Source organism: Narcine bancroftii, chromosome 6, assembly GCF_036971445.1.
Source record: "Narcine bancroftii isolate sNarBan1 chromosome 6, sNarBan1.hap1, whole genome shotgun sequence".
NCBI lineage: Eukaryota > Metazoa > Chordata > Chondrichthyes > Torpediniformes > Narcinidae > Narcine > Narcine bancroftii.
In genome coordinates, this window is record NC_091474.1 from 191,101,416 (window position 1) to 191,119,212 (window position 17,797).

General features: G+C 42.1%; 1 long non-coding RNA gene across 1 annotated transcript in view; it reads left to right on the plus strand.

The window, feature by feature from the left end:
- The first annotated feature begins 482 nt into the window (after positions 1-482).
- Positions 483-17,797, plus strand: part of LOC138737693 (uncharacterized) — a 36,179-nt gene continuing 18,864 nt past the window's right edge. Inside the window, exons 1-2 of the long non-coding RNA XR_011341153.1 lie at positions 483-606; positions 16,803-16,886. This is a non-coding gene — a long non-coding RNA (uncharacterized lncRNA). The remainder of the gene's footprint in view (positions 607-16,802; positions 16,887-17,797) is intronic.

A 17,797-nucleotide genomic window follows, 5' to 3' on the forward strand; every position in this document is an offset into this window, starting at 1 on the left:
TCAGAAAACAATGTTTACTTAAAATTTGGAGGAAACAAAGCCTACATCCAATAAAAGCAGCAAAATATTTCCAGTAATCTACTGTAAGTGAGAATAGTGATGTGTAGATGATCTTGATGGCCTGATTGCTGAAGAATGATGCAACCATTTCCACGCTGGTTTTGAATCATGTTGTCACAAAAAAGGTTTGGGCTAAACCTGAAAAATAAATGCTTCCATTAGTACCCTATCTAACTTCACCTTCCACTGTGACAGGCTTCATAACGTTTTGAAATGAAGAGGCTCTATGACTGGATGGCACGTTTATGATTGTTTCAATCATTGTGGCACTACTACATTTTCATCTGTGAGAAAGAGATGACAGGGACTGAAGGAGAAGGAGGGCAGAGGCCGAATGTCACAACACGATGGGTGAGCTTTGGTCAGTAGAGAGAGAGATAGAGGTGAGTGATTGTGACATCATATGTGTCCCATAAGAGGATGGTAGAGTGGTTCAACTGGGGCTGGGAGGACAATCTGACTGTAAGCTCAGCAGCAGCAGAGAGGAAAGGATAGAGACGATATAAGTGAATAAAGATCAGAGTTGGAGCCCAAGACTGAGATCAAGTAAGTGGCCTAAGATTGGGGATTGGACACTGAGATTTAATCAAAGCAAAACAGAAAAATGTTGGAAATACTCAGAACCTGTGAGGAGGGAAAACAGTTAACGTATTAGGTCAATACTTTTTCATCAGAACTTGGAAAAGTTTTAAACCAAAGATTTTTTTTTAAGGTGCAGGGAAGGTAGAATGGTGGCAGGTGAAAGAGGAAGTGAAAACTTTTAATCGCAGCAGATTGCCTGGAGGAGGTTGAAATAGAGATTCCAGGGGTGATGGTGGAGGCTTGAACAATAGGGACATACAAAAGACTTAGATAGGCATATAGATGTAAGTAAAACAGAGGGTTATCAGTGTTATAAATTGATTATTGTGGTTTATATAGGTCGGCACAACATCATGGGTTGAAGGGCCTGTGCTATGCTTTAATGTTCTATGTTTTAAAGAAAATGGAACAATGCAGTGCAATTACCAGAAATCAGAAATAAAGTAGAATGCTGGAAATAACCAAGATTGTGTAGCATCTGTAGAGAAAAAATGTGAGTTAATATGACGGATGGGTGACCTGTTAACAGAAGTGGTCTGTTCTGCCACAAACCAGAAAGATTTATTTTCTGAAATTGTTTGAGGATTATGTCCTGAGTAATGCGATCTCAAAAGATGAGATACTTTTCCTCAAGTTAACACTGAGATTGAGGTGGAACCATAATGGAGAATTAAAATGACAGCAACTGGAAAATTTGTTGACTGTACAAAGCTGTTCTATGAAGCGATCATTTGGTATCTGCAGTGCAGGGAGATATTGTCGTGAACACTGAATGCACTGAACTACATTGGATCAAGTGCAAGTGAATTGCTACTTCACCTGAAAGAACTTGTTTCCTTCCCTTGATGGTGGGAAGGGATGAGATAAAATGATAAAGTGATCTGCTGTTAGAATACAATTTATTAACAAAGACAATATATCAGTTGCCTTGATTATTGATCTAATGGCCTCTCTCCTTGGAACAAATACTAAATCTCAAATCAATTAAAAAAAGTTGTTTAATGATTTTCCTTTTCTAAATGCAAGCTCATGTTCCTTGCATTGTTGAAAAACAGATCAATGGGAGAAACAAAATAACTCATGCTCTCAGAAGTTGCTTCGCTTTTGTTTCATTTGCCATCTTCCTCATAAAATATTAGACCATAAGATAATAGGAATAGAAATAGGCCATTTGGGTTGTGGTCTGTCATTCCATCATGAGCTGATCCTTTCTCTCACAGCCCAGTTCTCTGCTTTCTCCATATAACCTTTGATACCTTGACTATTCAATCTCTTCCTTAATTACACCCAATGACCTGGCCTCCACAGCTGCCCATGGCAGCAAATTCCAGAGGTTCATCACTCTGACAAAAGAAAATTCTCCGCATCCCTGTTTTAAATGTGCACTCTTTAATCCTGAAGTTGTGCCATCTTGTCCTTGACTCCACTACTGTCCAGGCCTTCAGCACTTGAAATGCTTCTAGGTGGTTACCCCCTCATTCTTCTGAATTGCAAGGAATACATTCCAAGAGCCATCAAATGATCCTCATATGCTCATACCTCCATTCTGGAAATCATTCTTGTAAATCTTCTCTGAACCCTCTCCAATGCCAGGACGTCCTTTCTTAAATAAGGAGACGAAAACTGTACCCCGTACTCCAAGTGAGGCCTCACCAAGGCCTTATAAATAAAGCCTTAACATCACTTCTTGATGTTGGTCCTGAACAATGCAGAGCTCCAGAAATCCCTGTGATAGTACAGATTCTATCACCAATGTGTATATCTACATATGTACAGATGGTAGTGTAGGATGACTGTGATTGGCTGAGAGTGTAGCCACACCTACTGGCAAGTCTTAAAGGATTGCTCCTAGCCAGACCAGGTTATTCTGGACTGGTCGACCTACTTGTGATATGCTCCAGTCTTTTAGTTAATAAAAGCCTTGGTTTGGATCAACAAGTCTTTGGTTCTTTCCACGCGCATTACAATCCCCTCTATAGACTGATCATATCTGTGTGGTGACAGGTTGTGGGAGCACTGGTGGCACTGAAGAGACTGTGTTTTTTCTTCTCTTTCTTATTAGTGGTGACACCTCTCTGTGTGCCTTTATGTCTGGCAAAATTTGACAAATTTGTGTATTTATGTACATGACAATAAAGGAATATTGAATCTTTAATATTTGATTTCAAATAAGTGAATACAACAAAGCCATGCTTGAAAATAATGATGGCAAATAAAATGTTAAACGATTAAAATAAGAGTGGTAAATCCCAAAACTACAGGTCAGTCTGCATCTGTGGCAAGTTTTCAATTCAAAGAAGATTCAGCAGAGCTGAGACATCTCTCCAAATTAAAGTAATCAGTTCTGTAATCACAGTAATCATGTTGCAAGATTTGTAATGTAAAGGCATAATATGGAGACACAAGATCAATTAATTACAGCATATTTCGGCATATAGGTCGAGTCGTAAAACCCTCAAAAATCCCTCACAAAATGGGGGTCGATTTATTATACTTTTGAGATCTTAAATTCACTGAAAAAAAACAGATTGACGTTGATTCAGCATATAAATCGATGTTGGAAGCACCTCCCCAACGCTGGGGCCGCTGGTCCCTGACACCTCCCCACTTCTGGGTGCCACCATAACCTCTCCTACCTGGGATCCTGATGTCGCCGACGCCACTCCAGCCTGGTAGGCCGAGATTCCTGCTCTCACTGGGCCATCGCTGCTTCTGCCCGGTCGGCAGGCACAGATTATTTTTCTTACTTACTTAATTTACATCTTTGTTACTTGAGATTGTGGTGTTTTAGAAATTTTTGGGTTGTTCCTGGAAGGCCCGGAAAAATGGGGGTCGATTTGTATGCTGGATAAAAATGAGGCTTAAAAGTGGGGGGGGGGGGGGGTTGACTTACCTGCCGGTCGACTTACACACCAAATTATATGGTAATTAAATTCAGACAAAAAACCTAGAATCAGTAATAGTACAGTAACCAGCTTTTATTGTCTTAAAAGCTCTCCAGTTAACAAATGTTCCACAGAGAAGGGAGTCAGCCTACCCAAATGGTCTGTGATTTGCAACACCAGGGTCTCTACTTTCATTTAGGTTGTGTGATTACTTTGAAGAACATTTCAGCTCAGTTCATTCTGTATGATCTTAGAAACATAGATGTCACATTTGTGGCCCGAAATGTGAAGTTAATAAAACATTAAACACAAGTTTTATCAGATAAACTTCTCAGTGGCTTTATTTTCCAGTTTCCTTTGTTCTCCTGCTTGTGTTCTTATCTCTCTCTCTCATACCACGTGATTTCCGGTACATCTCATACATATTCATTATCATGACATCCCTCCTTTAATCAGAAATAAACTTTACCTTCACTTATCAATATCCCTCGGAAACCTACAAACATCGTAACTAATGGTAATACTATAACTCAACTACATAAAATTTACTTCCTACAGCACTCATACATGCACTTTATGATATAAGATTAAAATACTGTCCCAAAGTTCTTATTAAAACTAAAGCACAAAGTCTTCGTATCGTTTGGGCACTTTCCGGTTTCATTTCGGCCTGCCTGCGATATTGTCGTCGCTTCTCGGTTGTTCACTCTCAGCGTCGGCAATACTGCTCGCCACGGTTTCGGGTGTTTCTGGCGCTCTAGTCACTTCATCAGGAGTGCTGGTAACTGCCTCTGGAACATCATCAGGTCTCTCAGTTTCAGCATCTCGTATTGGCTTTTCAACCTCTTCGCTCGATGTATCTCTGGATTGGTACCTTTTTACACTTGATACATTTCTCTTATACAGGACTCCAGTCGGAGACTTGACTGTCACCATACTGCCACTTCTGGATACGACAGTATAGGGTTGATGGTAATAAGGTGTGTCTAGCTTACCACCAGTTTCATGCCTCACTAGAACATTATCTCCTGGCATGATGTCTGAGTACTTGGCTCCACGTTTCGAATCTGTGTACAGCTTTGCTGCACCTTTCTTTTCAGCATCGTGGTCCCTCATCTCCTGGTCGTCTCGGATTTCCTTTATTTCTGGCATTTTTGTGCGGATTTTTCTCCCAAAAAATGCTTCTGCAGGACTTTTTCCAGTGGTTGCATGAGGCGTTGCTCGATAGACAGCCACATAAGATAGCAATGCTTCTCGCCAATTTTGTCCTTCAGTGTGTGCAATCCTCAATCGTTTTTCAATGGACTGATTTTGTCTCTCTACTTCTCCGTTGGCTTGCGGCCATTTCGGAGTTACTTTATGATGGTGGATACCTGTGGTCCTCATGTATTCTGCAAATGTCTCTGAAATGAATTGTGGACCATTGTCAGAGTATAATGTAACAGGTAATCCATATCTTGCGATTATCTCTGCTAACGCTTGTATTGTTTTTTCAGTGGTTGTGGACTTCAACACCACGTACTCATAGTATCTGCTGTAGTAATCTATCACTACCCTAATTGATTCACCCGTCGGTAAAGGTCCGAGAAAATCAACAGCTACGTCGATCCATGGACCAGTCGGGAGTTGCGTACTCTGGATCGGTTCTGGCGGATTACTCCTACTTGTGATTTGACATCCGTGACAAGTTTTAACAAATTTCTCTGCATCTTTATCACAACCTGGCCACCATACCTTGGTCCTGAGGTTTTGCTTGGTACCAACAATGCCTAGGTGTCCTTCATGCGCTAAGGATCGATCTTCGGTCTCAATCTTTGCAGAATCACCAATCTGCAACCTCTTAATACACACTGTCCGATGCAACAAAGTTCGTCTCTAATGGGAATGTAAGCCTTGTGAGTACACTTGTCCCATTGTCCACTCTGTATGCATTCTCTTACTTCCATGAGTTCTGGATCACGTTCGGATTCTCTCTCGACTTCCTTCGTAGTCACAGCTTTCGGTGTCGGCTGAATAGCTACGAAGCGTACAAAGCTCTCTGTTTCTGTTCCCAATTCTGACTTGGATTGTGGACCTCCATCCTTCACCAATCTGGACAGCGGATCTGCAATGTTTGCTTTCCCTGCTATGTGGATTACTTTATATTTGTAGGGTTGTAGTCTGAGTACCCATCTCTCTATTCTGGCACATGGTTTGGATCTAGGTGCATAGACCACCACTAATGGCTTATGATCTGTGATGAGTTCAAATTCAATGCCGTATAAATATGCATGGAACCTCTCACAGGCCCATACAAGTCCGAGTGCTTCTTTCTCTGTCTGAGAGTATCTTCTTTCCACATTTGATAATGATCTGCTGGCATAGGCAATGATTCTTGGTCCTCCATCATGCATCTGGACCAACACGGCTCCTGAACCAACTGGGCTGGCATCCGCTATGACTTTGGTTGATGCCGCCGGATCGTAATAACCAAGAGTTTTTGCATCTGTCAGGCTTTGCTTCAGCGCTGTGAACGCTTTCTTCTGCTCAGATCCAAAATGAAATGGTACACCTTTCCTGGTTAGTTTCCTTAGTGGTTCTGCCACTGTAGCGAAATTAGGAATGAACTTTGCACAAAAATTGACCAATCCTAGGAAACTCCTCACCTCTGTTGCGTTCTGAGGTGCACGTGCCTCTGCAATAGCTTTCACCTTGGCTTCTGCAGGGTTTAGTCCTTTCCGTGTTAGTCTGTGTCCCATGAAGTCCATTTCTGACACACCGAACTGGCACTTGTTTCCATTCATGGTAAGGCCTGCCTCCTGTAGTCTAGATAGTACACGCCTCAACCGTTTGTCATGCTCTTCCTTCGTTGGTGCATGGACTATGATGTCGTCAGAAATGTTGGCAACTCCAGGAATGCCTTGAATCACTCGATGGATTTCATACTGGTAGATCTCCGAAGCTGCATTAATTCCAAAAGATAGTCTCTTGTAACGATACAATCCACAGTGAATCACAAATATTGTTACATCTCGGGAACCTGGATCCAGCTCTAATTGATGATAGCCCCATTTCAGATCAATTTTTGAGAATACCTTGCTGGTAGTTAGTTCTTGAAGTATTTCTTCCACTGTTGGTATAGGGAGTCGTTCTCTAATTATAGCTTCATTGGCCATTCTCATGTCAACACATAGTCTTATGTCACCCTTTGGTTTGGGCACAATCACTACGGGACTGATCCATTGTGTTGAATGTTCCACCGGTTCTCTAATGTCTTGTTCGATCAATTCTTTAATTTTGGCTTCGACTTTCCCACGAAGTCCAAACGGAGTTCGGCGCATTGGATGTGCCTTGGGTTTGACCGTTTCATCTACCGCTAGCTTCATTTGTCGACCTTTCAGCTTTCCTACTCCTTGGAAGACTGCGGGGAATTCTTGCTTCATATCCTCGTATGACTGAATTGAATTGACACAAGCTCCAATATGAAGTATTGCCAGGTCTTGCGCTGTGCTTCTACTCAGCAATGGTTCTCCCCTCTCTTCTATGACCATAAACTCTGCTTCGGTGTACTTATCTCCAGCTTCAACAGTTGCAGTAAAACATCCAATGGTCTGCAATGGCTTGGTTGCTGTGTATGAATACAGTTTCTTGGAACACTTCTTTGAGGTACAGATGATCTTTTTCCTTTTCAACTTCTCCCATAAATGTCGATCAATCACATTACTGTCACTGCCTGAGTCTACAATGACCTGCACTGTCACTCCACCAATGATCTCTGGGACCTTCTCATGATGTACTTCATTCAACGTAAGTTGGTAACAGCTCTGTCCCTCCTGGGTATCATCATCGTCACCGTCTATCTGGCGAATGGTGTCTTTCTTTCCAGGATACTTTCCTTTCCCCCAGGCTTTGCCTTTGGAAGTTGTACTCTTCCTCTTCTGGTCTGCATTGGACTTGCTTTTGCACTTCTTTGCAAAGTGGTCCTTACCTCCACACTTTCTGCAAGCTTTGCCTTTGGCCGGGCAATATGGGTCTTTTCCAAAGTGACCTCGGTTTCCACATCTATAACACTCCACGTCCTGTGTCGACTATATCATGGCTGGTTATGGCGATGTGAGAGCATCTTAATTTGCTGGCTTGAGTTGTCTTTCAGGGTCATGGTATGAAATTGCCCTTCAACAGCCTCTAATGCAGCAGCAATGGTTAAAGCATCGGTGAGTTCCAACTCACTCCCTCTTTCCAGTAGACGTCTTCTGAGTTTATCTGATCTGCAGTGCTGTATGACTTGATCCAATAATTGGTTGTCCAAATCAGCTGGCATGTAATTGCATCCAACAGCTAGCTGGCGTAGTCTCGTCACGTACTGAGCAATTGTCTGGCCATCTTCTTGTCTCGTTCTCCGAAACAAATGGCGTTGAAATGTAGCATTCGGAGTCACTACATAGTGTGCATTTAATGCATCTACCGCTTTCCGGTAGTCATCCTTTCTTCCAGTATTCGAAAGTGTCTTAAATGTTTCCCGAACTGGGGATCCTGCGGTGAAAAGAAGTAACGCCCTTCTCTGCGCTCTTTGTTCAACTGTACCGGTATCTAGAAATAGGCCACGACTGTTGGCGTAGGATTCAAATTCTTCCAGCCATGCCTTCCACTTCACACTTACAGTGCTTGCATCACCAGTCGGGTCAAAATGAGCAATTCCACTATGTGTTAGAAAGTCACCGTCTGCACCAGCCATGAGGAAATATTCCAGCCCCAAAAGTACAGAGTCACAGAGAAAATTCTTATCACCTTGAAGTTGTCTGTAATCCTCTGTAATCTTCTTTAGTCTTTAATTTTCTTCAAGCTTCTTTCATCCTCATTGCCAATGTCACATTTGTGGCCCGAAATGTGAAGTTAATAAAACATTAAACAGAAGTTTATCAGGTAAACTTCTCAGTGGCTTTATTTTCCAGTTTCCTTTGTTCTCCTGCTTGTGTTCTTATCTCTCTCTCTCATACCACGTGACTTCCGGTACCTCTCATACATATTCATTATCATGACAATAGAAACATAGAAGATAGGAGCAGGAGTAGGTCATTCGACCCTTCGAGCCTGCTCCGCCATTCAACGAGACCATGGCTGATCTTAAAGTTCAGTACCCCATCCCCGCCTTCTCTCCGTAACCTTTAATACCCTTATACTGAAGAAATATATCTAATTCCCTCTTAAATATATTTAATGAACCTGCCTCTACTGCCCTCTGTGGCAATGAATTCCACAGATTCACCACCCTCTGGGTAAAGAAATTCCTCCTCATCTCGGTCCTAAATGGTTTGCCTATTATCCTCAAACCATGGCCTCGGGTTCTGGATTTTCCCATCATTGGAAACATCCCATCTGCATCCATTCTGTCCAGTCCTGCCAGAATTTTATATGTCTCTATGAGATCCCCTCTCAATCTTCTAAACTCCAGTGAGTACAATCCCAATTTGCCCAATCTTTCCTCATAAGTCATTCCTACCATTCCAGGTATCAGCCTGGTGAATCGCCTCTGCACTCCCTCCATTGCAAGAACATCCTTCCTTAGATAAGGTGACCAAAACTGCACACAGTACTCCAGGTGGGGTCTCACCAAGGCCCTGTACAGCTGCAGGAAGGTATCCTTGTTCCTATACTCAAACCCTGTTGATATGAAGGCCAACATACCATTTGCCTTTTTAACCGCCTGCTGTACCTGCATGCTCGCCTTCAGAGATTGGTGTACAAGTACCCCTAGGTCTCTCTGCACTTCCCCATCTCTTAATCTATTGCCATTCAAATAGTAATCTGCCCTCCGGTTTGTATTACCAAAGTGGATAACCTCACATTTATCCACATTGTAGTGCATTTGCCATGTATCTGCCCAGTCCCTCAATTTATCCAAATGACACTGGAGCTTCCTGACCCCCTCTTCCGTGCTCACAACCCCTCTTAGCTTAGTGTCATCTGCAAATTTGGAGATATTACATCCAATCCCCTCATCCAGATCATTAATGTAAATTGTGAACAGCTGGGATCCCAGTACAGATCCCTGTGGCACCTAACTGGTCACCGCCTGCCACTCAGAAAATGAGCCATTTATCCCAACTCTCTGTCTTCTACCTGCCAGCCTGTTCTCAATCCACATCAATACTTTGCCCCCAATCCCATGAGCCATGATTTTGGAAGCCAGTCGTTTATGCAGTACCTTATTGAAGGCCTTTTGGAAGTCCAGGTACACCACATCCACTGACTCTCCCCCCATCTATTTTACCTGTCACCATCTCAAAGAATTCCAATAGATTTGTCAAGCACGATTTACCTTTTGTAAATCCATGTTGACTCCGTCCGATTCCTTCTCTGCTAGTCATATGCTCTGCTATAACACCCTTAATAATGGATTCCATTATTTTGCCCACTACTGATGTAAGGCTCACCGGCCTATAATTCCCCGCTTTTTCTCTACCCCACCTTTTTAAATAGTGGGGTAACATTAGCTGCCCTCCAATCCATGGGTACTGATCCTGAGTCTATCGAGTTCCGGTAAATAATTCTTAAAGCATCTGCTATCTGAATGGCCACTTCCTTAAGTTCCCTAGGATATAGATTATCAGGCCCTTGGGATTTATCTGCCTTCAATCCCATCAATTTCCCCAAGACCATGTCCTTAGAGATACTGATTTCTTTCAGTTCCTCCCTTGCATTAGTCTCTATGTTTCCCAACGTCCTTGGGAGGTTATTTGTATCCTCTCTTGTAAAAACAGAACTAAAGTAAGAATTTAATTGGTCTGCCATTTCCTTATTCCCCATTATATATTCCCCTGATTCCGACTGCAAAGGATCTATTCTGGATTTCACCAATCTTTTCCTCTTGACATATTTATAAAAGCTTTTACAGTCGGTTTTTATATTTGCCGCAAGCTTACTTTTGTAATTTATTTTTGCTCTCTTGATTAATCCCTTTGTCCTCCTTTGGTGCATCTTGAACTGCTCCCAGTCTTCAGTTGTGGTACTCTTTTTGGCCAATTGATATGCTCTCTCTTTGGACCTAATGCTGTCACTAATTTCCCTTGTTATCCACGGTTGAGTCACCTTTTTTGGTTTATTTTTATGCCAAACCGGTATAAATGATTTTTGCAATTTCTTCATTAGATCTGTGAATGCTTTCCATTGTCTATCCACAGTCAACTCCCCCATAAACACCACCCAATCAATCTTACTCAACTCCCGTCTCATACCATCATAATTCCCTTTATTTAAATTCAGGACCTTAGTCTCGGTTTTAATTTCATCACTCTCCATGTCGAGTGAGAATTCGATCATATTGTGATCGCTCCTACCCAAAGGGCCTCGTACAACAAAATTGTTGATTAGCCCCTTATCCTTGCATAATACCCAATCTAAAATGGCCTGCTCCCGAGTTGGTTCTTCTACATATTGGTCTAGATAACCGTCCCGTAAACATACAAGGAATTCCTCCTCCTCAGTATTTTTACTAATTTGGCTAGTCCAATCTATATGCAAATTAAAGTCTCCCATGATGACAGCTGTTCCCTTATTGCACGCTTTTCTAATTTCTCTTTTAATGCCTTCCCTCACCTCTACACTACTATTTGGAGGCCTATATACCACCCCCACTAACATTTTATGCCCCTTGCTATTCCTAGTTCTACCCATATAGATTCCGCATCTTCCAAGTTGATATCCTTTCTGTCAATCGTGTCGGTCCCTTCTCTCACTATCAATACTACCCCACCCCCTTTTTCTTTCTTGCTGATCCCTCCTAAATATCGTATATCCCGGGATGTTAAGTTCCCAGGCTTGCCCACCCTGCAGCCATGTTTCTGTAATCCCAATCAAATCATGTTTGTTTATCTCAATTTCCACAGTTAATTCATCTACCTTGTTCCAAATGCTTCTTGCATTAAGATATAAAGCCTTCAGATTTGCTTTTTTCACCCTCCTTGCTCTTTCCATTGAAGGAGGAGAACCTGAGGAGGGACTACCGTGAGCTCGGAAGGAGGTTAAGAAGCAGAACCTCCAGGATTGTAATCTCGGGGCTGCTACCTGTGCTGTACATGGGTGGGAGCAAAAATAATAAAATCAGGAGGTTAAATGTGTGGCTGGAGGAATGGTGCAGAGTGCAGGGATTCAGGTTCGTTGACCATTGGGATCTCTTCTGGGGAAGACAAGACCTCTACAGGAGGGATGGTTTACACCTGAATGCAATGGGGGGCAATATACTGGCAGTTAGGTTTAAAAATGCTGTCAGATTTGATTTAAACTAATTTGGCAGGGGGAAGGGAACAGGACTGATAGGGAAGCAGATAGGAGAGTGAATATAGGGCTGTTTCCATTAGATGGTGAAACAATAAGGAAAAAGGGAACTAAAAAGAATAGGAGAGTAGGGGCAAGTGCATCGAGAACAAAGGTGGAGGGAGAAAGGAGATATGGTATCAAGGTATTGTGTATGAATGCACGGAGTGTAAGGAATAAAATGGATGAGCTTGAGGCACAAATGGCAATGGGAGGTTATGATATTGTCGGAGTAATGGAGACATGGCTGCGGGAAGGCAGGATTGGGAAATAAATGTTCCAGGGTACACGTCCTATAGAAAAGACAGAAAATTAGGAAGAGGAGGTGGGGTAGCTCTGTGGGTAAGAAATGAAATTCAGGCGTTTGAAAGGAAAGACATTGAAACAGGTGGGGTAGAGTCTGTTTGGATAGAATTAAGAAATTGTAAAGGCATGAGGACCATAATGGGGGTTATTTACAGGCCTCCGAAAAGTAGCTTAGATATCAGTAGAAGTATAAATCAGGAATTAAGAGTGGCATGTCAAAGTGGTAGCAATACAGTAGTTATGGGGGACTTTAACATGAAGGTGGACTGGGATAATCAGACGGGGGCAGGAGCACAAGAGACTGAGTTTATTGAATGTCTACAAGATACTTTCTTGGAGCAGCTAGTGGAGGAACCTACCAGGGGGGAGTCGATTCTGGACTTGGTGCTGTGCAGTGACGCAGAGTTAATAAGTGACCTCGATGTAGGGGAGCCATTAGGGAATAGTGACCATGGTATGGTTGCTTTCGAGCTGCAATTAGAAAGGGAAAAAGAAAGGAAGTCGGAAGCATCTGTACTGCAGTTAAATAAAGGGGATTATGCAGCTATGAGGGAGGAGCTAGCCAAAATAAAATGGAAAGATACACTAGCTGGGAGGACAACTGGGGAAAAATGGCAGGTATTTTTGGACATTTTTCACAGGTTTCAGGACAAATTTATTCCAAAGTGGAGGAAAGGTTCTAGGAGATGCAAATGGCAGCCGTGGCTAACTAATGAAATCAAGTGTAATATCAAATCCAAAGGGAGTAAGTATAGGATAGCGAAGCGGAGTGGGAAGTTAGAGGATTGGGAAACCTTCAAAGAGCATCAGAGGGTAACTAAGAAACTCATAAATTAAGTACGAGAGGAAATTAGCAAATAATATAATGGAGGATAGCAAAAGCTTTTTTAAATATGTGAAGAGGAAGAAATTGGTTCGGTCCAAAATTGGTCCATTAAGAATGGAAAAGGGTGAAATTATTACCGGAAACAAGGAGATGGCTGAGGAATTTAACAAATACTTTGCAACTGTCTTCACCAAGGAGGATATAGGTTATGGTCAGTTAGGGGGTAATGGTCATGCGGTGTCAAGAGACTTGGGGAACTTTCCTGGGGAAGTAGGGGATCTAATGGATATCCGGATCCAGAAACAGGAGGTTGTGAGTAAATTGTTGGGACTGAGGGCTGATAAATCCCCAGGGCCTGATGGGCTGCATCCCAGGGTGCTTAAAGAAGTTGCTATGGAAATTGTGGAAGCACTGGTCGACATTTTCCAAAGTTCCATAGATTCGGGGGAGGTCCCTGAGGATTGGAGAGTGGCTGATGTGGTGCCGATTTTTAAGAAGGGAGGGAGGGAGAAAACGGGAAATTATAGACCGGTCAGCTTGACGTCGGTGGTGGGGAAGATATTGGAGTCTATCATAAAAGGAGTAATAGCAGAACACTTAGGCAGAAATAATAGTATAAGGGCTAGTCAGCATGGATTCCTTAAGGGTAAGTCATGCTTGACTAACCTTCTGGAATTTTTCGAGGATGTGACGAAGAGGGTGGACTTGGGAAAGCCTGTGGATGTGGTGTATTTGGACTTCCAGAAGGCCTTTGATAAGGTACCGCACGGGAGACTAGTGGGCAAGATCAGGGAGCATGGTATTGGAGGTAAGGTGCTGACATGGATAGGAAATTAGTTAAGAAATAGGAAACAAAGGGTTGGGGTAAGCGGGTCTTTTTCAGGATGGCAGGATGTGACGAGTGGAGTGCCGCAGGGATCGGTATTGGGTCCTCAGTTGTTTGTAATTTATGTAAATGATTTGGATGAGGGGATTATTAATAATTTGAGCAAATTTGCAGATGACACGAAACTGGGTGGCGGTGTGGGGTGTGAGGAGGATGTCAGGAAAATGCAGAGGGACTTGGACAGGTTGGGGGAGTGGGCTGCTGAATGGAAGATGACGTTCAATGTAAGCAAATGTGAGGTTATCCATTTTGGGGGCAATAATAGGAAAGCTGAGTATTATTTAAATGGAGACAAGCTAGGGAGTGGGGAGGAGCAAATGGATCTGGGAGTACTTGTTCACCGGTCACTGAAGACTAGCATGCAGGTTCAGAAAGCTGTGAAGAAGGCTAATAGCATGTTGGCTTTCATAAAGAGGGGATTGGAGTATAGGAACAGAGACGCCCTTCTGCAGTTGTACAGGGCCCTGGTGAGACCCCACCTGGAGTATTGCGTCCAGTTCTGGTCTCCAATTTTGAGGAAGGACATACTAGGACATACTAGCTATAGAGGGTGTGCAGCGCAGATTTACAAGGTTAGTTCCAGGGATGGCGGGGTTGACATATTCTGAAAGGCTAGAAAAACTAGACTTGTATCCGATGGAGTTTAGAAGGATGAGGGGGGACATGATTGAGGTATACAAAATTATCAGGGGGATAGACAGGGTGAAGTCGGATTACTTGTTCCCAATGATGGGGGAGACAAGGACTAGAGGGCATAGTTTAAGAATACAGGGTAGACCCTTTAGGACGGAGATGAGAAAACATTTTTTTACCCAGAGAAATGTGAATCTGTGGAATGCTCTGCCACAGAGGGTGGTAGAGGCGGATTCGCTGATTATGTTCAAAAGAGAGTTAGATAAGACTCTAGTGGGCAAAGGAGTTAAGGGTTATGGGGATAAGGCTGGAAAGGGGTACTGATGGTAGTGATCAGCCATGATCTGTAAAATAGCGGTGCTGGCTCGACGGGCCGAAGGGCCTACTCAGCTCCTATTGTCTATTGTCAATTGTCTATTTTCTGATTTTTTACTTTCGCTGCCTAACCTAACTTTTCCTGTTTTATCTTTTCTGTCCTTTGCCCTATCATACAGGTTCCCACCCCCCTGCCAAATTAGTTTAAACCGCACCCGACGGCTGTACCAAACCTAGCTGCCAATATATTGACCCCTTTTGGGTTTAGGTGCAACCCATCCTTCTTGTAGAGGTCATGCCTTCCCCAGAAGAGATCCCAATGATCCAAGAAGCCAAAACCCTGTCCTTTACACCAGTCCCTCAGCCACACATTCATTTTTCTTAACCTTCCATTTTTGTCCTCAGTTGCACTTGGCACAGGTAACAAACCAGAGATCACCACCCTGGCTGTCTTATTTCTTAGTTTCTGTCCTAGCTCTCTGTAATCCTTTTTCAGTACTTCCTCCTTCTTGTTATCTATGTCATTGGTACCCACATGTACCAAGACATCAGGCTGTTCACTTTCCTCTTTTAGAAATCCCTGGACCCGATTTGAGATATCCCGATTTGAGATATCCCGATTTGAGATATCTTGGGCTTCCAGTTCCTGTCATTCTAATTTTCCACCCATGCCCTTGGTGATCTCTCTGCCTTTGGACCCCTATATTGTCATTTCACTTTTGCTATTTTATCTCAGTGAGATTAAATGAGAAAGATAGTGAGACCTGACTAGGAGTTGTGCTGCCTGTTTAACCCTTCTGCTCTGCACGTCTACCTCATGATTAATCACTCTCTTTGTCCACATGTCATCTTTGTTACAGAAGGGTGAAATGTCAGTTCATTTAAAAGAGGTGTAAAGGGCTAACTGAATACAGAGACAAAGAATGGCCCATAAAGTGCAGAAAGGTCACAAATGCTGTTTAACCTTCAGGATGGGATAGTGCAGGGGATACAGGACACAAAATATTGGAGAAAGCAATGAGGAGAAATTAACCAGCTGGACAATCTCTTAAATAAATGGGGATTACCCAGTGATAAATGAATGGTTATTGTCCACCTTATGGGGTGTGTAGCTTGTAAATTGGTGGAAAAGCCTTTGAGGTGTTTCCTCTTGTGCATGTGAATAAACAATTTGAATGTTGAGATGAGCTGTTAAGTTTATTATTTTACACTATCCACTTAGTTCGGTGATTCCCAACCTTTTACTTTCCACTCACATCCCACTTTAAGTATTCCCTATGCCATAAGTGTTTTGTGGTTAATAAGGGATTGCTTAAGGTGGGATGTGAGTAGGAAGGGAAGGTGAGAACCACTGCTCTAGGCCCAATTATCACTGAAGTATTTTGCTTGAGAAAAATTGTCATTGGCCCATTTCCTTTGGAGTTATGAAATCGTGCACATACCAAATCAATTTGGAATGATTCAAACTTTTTCTTTCCGCCCACATCCCACCTTAAGCAATCCCTTATTAATCACAGAACACTTATGGCATAGGGAATACTTAAAGTGGTATGTGAGTGGAAAGTAAAAGGTTGGGAATCACTGAATTTTAGTGATGACTCAATAACTTGATGACTCCTTACACTGCGTGTTCATGGTTAGCGAGATTCCATTGTCATCTGCATTACTGACTGAAATTTAATGGATGTCCAATCTCAGAGCTGTACCAGTTTCTCTTTGCTTAATCATAGAAAACAAAGATGAATGATTGGTTCCCAACTGCCTTTGTCTAACAGATGTTCTCTGAAATGTTCCCGATTCTCTTGCATTTTCTTAAAGTGTGTTAGTCAGAATCAGTAACCACAGTATTTTAGTATTGTTTTAAAACGCTCCATGTTATTAGGCAGGCTTTAAAACTGTATTTTCCTTAAATCACAGCCCTTTCTAAACCTGCTGTCCAAAAATCATATGTTAAAATGAAATGATTATAATGACAGCAATTTGACAGAGGAACTATACATGTGCAATTTCTTTAAAGTCTGGCAGTTTCCCTGGAGAGAAAAAACAAAATTATCTCAAGGCAGCTCTAATTTGAAGTGATGGTTTTGATGAAGAAGTTGAGGTGGGTTCTACTCTCCCAGTTTAAGCGAACTTAGAAGCTATTACGCAATTGGGATCGAAACCAGGCAAGATTTGTTCTTAGCATTATTTAACGGTCATTCATGTCCCATTGGGAAAGGTTAAGGCTATAATTGGCCCTTGTCTGAAACCACTCAAGCTGCAGAATATGTTAAGGTTAGCAATAGTTTTCAGTCTAATTGCTCCCTTCTGAGTTAATCATGAAACAATACATGCACAGCAGTAGGCCACGACTCATTTACTTTTTTCCAATGACTTTTTCCAAGAGATGATTAGTATGTCATTTTGTTTCCCCACTACTTCATTGTCATTCACAGAACATAGAACAGTATAGCACTCCATTATGTGATGAATATATTTTTTTTAAACTTCATTGATTCATATGTTTTGGGAGAGAGTCCAAATAGAACATTTTTGGAAGGATTTTTTCCAAACTTTATCAATGATTCTTACGATTAAATTAGAAGCATGTCTTTTGATTGCTTTATTTGGTTTTGCTTTAGAAGAGGCTATATCTCTGCCCTCAACTCAGGAGAGAATCCTAGCTTTTGCTTCGTTGATAGCCAGATGAGCAATTTTGATGAAGTCGAAGGATAATGTTTCACCCCCTCACATTCAATGGTTACACGATATCATGTCTTATTTAAGTTTGGAAAAAAATTAGATATAATATTAAAAATGCAAAGTCTGAATTTGTTAAGATGTGGGGCCCATTCATGGATTATTATTATAATCTGAGGATTTAAGTGGTGTGGATGCTCCGGGGTTTTCCTGTCTGGTGTTTGGCGGCTGTTATTCTATTTACAATATATACAGATAACCTTGTTTAGACAGAGGGGGGTAGATAAGTAGGGATATTTTTTTCCTAATTTTTTCCCTTTTTATTATTGACAA